We start from the raw sequence: 3,045 nt of genomic DNA on the forward strand, positions 1-3,045 counted from the left end.
TCTTGTTTATTATTTTGCTTTGCAGATTCTTTTGCTACTGACACAACAAAGTTAAATGCGAATGCACATCCAACTAGGGAATTCTAATAACTTCTAAGTTGGGGATTTGAATTACTGAGTTCCTCAATAACAGAGCTGATCATATTGTCTTTGGAATTCCAGTTGCCGATGTTCTGTTGGTTTTGGCCCTGGAATGATTGATGATCAATATATCTAATGATGACAGTAATGACTGAAGTCCAGAAATAATAAGACTTAGGCCATAGTCACATTAAAGCCAATGATAATAAGCCTCTACACATACATTAAAGCCTTAGCTCACTAATTGCACCTGTAACCTAAGAAACCACAGCAAAAGACTGCTGAGAGGAGAACTGAGAACACAACAGAGGAGCCAATATTCTATAGCATTACAGTTGGATTTTCCCTGTTCTAGGAAACTCTAAAAGGACTTGTTGCCACACTTGGGGAGTTCACAGCAAGGTAGAAGCTGAGCCACATATTAGTTTTCTGAATTGCTTATGAAAGGGCCTGAATCGTATCTTTGGCAGAGAAGTATTTAAATATGCCTGCCTTCTGACATTTTACATATTTTTACTTACATATTGTATTATATATTATAGTTGTTTATTTTCTATATTACCGTTTATATTATATATTACATATTGTGTATATATCCCTACATATTGCATATGTGTGTATATATAAAATAGAAATATCTTCATGTATCTCTATATATTATCTCCATAGATATATATACAGGTATCTGCAGATATATAGATATACAGATATATATATTATATAGATAGAGATATCTATAGATATCTGTATATCTATAATATATATATAATATCTATAGATCTCTATCTCTATATATATATAGAAAGCCAGATACATCTATATAGATATCTCCATTTTTCTTATATATAGATATATAGAGTATATATAGATATCTCCATTTTTTAAAAATCTGGACCCTTGTTCTCAGGGTTGTGTAGAGGTTCCAGCACCTCTCCACCAAGATCTCTGAGGTCTTCCTCCTCCTAAGAGTGTGGCTGGAAGTCTCCTATTGCTCACCTGGCCCCCTTGTCACCAGCTTGATTCCTCTTGACCACTCTGCACACCATCAAGCCTCTGAGGCTGCTCTCCTTTCTGACTCTTTGTACCCCTGCACACCCATATTCTGTCTTCCCTTCATTCTTCACAGCAGTGCCAACACTAGGCTGTGTGAGGTACAAGCTCTTCCTGACTGTTTAAGAATAACAGAAGCAGGTACAAGGCAGCACAAACAGGAGTCAGCTAAAGAATTCCTCTAAATCAATAACAGAAGACAACCAGATTTTTTGTTTTGTTTTGTTTTGTTTTTTAATGGAGAAAAGAACCAGCCTGGAGCTGAGAGTGAAGGCTTCATTTACCAAATCTCTCCAGAAGAAATGGAAGAAGGCTCAAAGCGAAATGATTTACCCAAGGACCACAGAAAGGGTTGATGACAGAGGAAGAAGTACTCAAGCTCCTACCTGAGCCCTTTACCCCATCCCCCACCCCACCACCAAATAAATACCTGCCCAAGTCAAGCTGCTTCAAGACCACTGAACCTTCTAGAATTTCCATACTGATTAGTCAACAGTGGAAAATCTGAAGAGATGCAAGTAAGAATAAGAAACTAAACACACATGATGGGGGTTAAGCCTTCCTATTCTGTCTGCATATCCTGTGACAGGCCAGGCCAGGCCTTTGGAACTCGGTCCTGACATCCAGGGGGACTCTGAGGCCGTGAGGGTGAGGAACCGGCAGAAGCCATGGGTGAGTTGGCACTCAAGGGGGCAGAAGGACAGGCAGAGGCAGGCACCCCAGATGGAGAAGCTAGCAACCAGCCTGAGAGCAACGATGGGACCACCTTGTCTTAAGTCTGACATGCCCATGGAGGGTGGAAGAGAGACCTGCTGTCCCAGCCAGGTCAGGGAGCCCCAAAACTGGCCCGGCTGCCTCTTCTCTGTGCCCTTGTCCCAGGCAGGCCAGGCCGGAGTGAAAAGGCACCCCCAGAAGCCGCCAAGGCCCCTACCCCAGGAAAGCTCTCCACCGGCACCCTCAGGCTCCACTCACCCACCACCTCCTCACCTTGCACTGGTACACTTTCAAGACCCCATGGCTGCGGGACGTGATTTATTCAGTGGGCACCTGGGTGAGCACCTCCTCCCCTCCAGGAATGTGCCTCCACAGGTGGCCTGGGCAGCCACCACATCCCAACCCTGTCTCCGCTTCTCCAAGCCCAGACTTCTGGTCATTACCTTCATACCCCTTTAAAAACAAAACAAAACACTTTTAGACTTTTTAAAAACTTTAAACCTTTTTTCACCAGAGAGAGAGGGAGCTGGCTTTTTTTTTCTTTTTCTTTTTCTTTTTTATAGAAGGCATTGTAAGCTAAACCAGCCATCTATGCAGCTCTGATGTTCCCTCATGGAGTTCCACAGATCCATTTCTAGGGAAGAGCTGTTGTGCTCAAAACTGTCTAATCAACTCTCTGTCCTTCCAACCAAGATAAGTGATACCTAGGACCCAGGAAATAAATGCTGATGATTTCTGGGGGAAAAAATAAATAAAAATGGAGAAAAGACAGGATTTCAACACAGACATTTCAAAAAAGATATATGAATCACTAGAAAACACATGAAACAGTGATCATAGATGTTCATGTAAATACTGCATAAATTCCACTGGATACCTCATCATTCATCAGGGAAACACAAATTAAAATCATGGGGCGGGGGGAACACCTGGCTGGCTCAGTCTGGAGCATAGGACTCTTGATCTCAGGGTTGTGAGTTCAAACCCCATGTTGGGTATAGAAATTGCTTAAAATAAAGAAATTAAATTAACAAAAACAACACCGACCATGGGGTACCATTTCATACCAACCAGAATGGCTAACTTTTAAGGGATGACACAATCCCAAGTGTTAGCAATGATGTAGAACACCTGGAACTTGCATACATTGCTAGTGGGATGTATGATGGTACAGCCACTTTGATAAACTGGCAGTTTACT

General features: G+C 42.0%; 1 pseudogene; it reads left to right on the forward strand.

Moving 5' to 3' along the window:
* Nucleotides 1-1,673: 1,673 nt before the first annotated feature.
* Nucleotides 1,674-1,907, forward strand: LOC144241703 (cAMP-dependent protein kinase inhibitor gamma pseudogene; annotated as a pseudogene).
* Nucleotides 1,908-3,045: the final 1,138 nt, after the last annotated feature.

The sequence above is a fragment of the Crocuta crocuta genome, unplaced genomic scaffold (genome assembly GCF_008692635.1).
Source record: "Crocuta crocuta isolate KB4526 unplaced genomic scaffold, BGI_CrCroc_1.0 scaffold17, whole genome shotgun sequence".
Taxonomy (NCBI): Eukaryota; Metazoa; Chordata; class Mammalia; order Carnivora; family Hyaenidae; genus Crocuta; species Crocuta crocuta.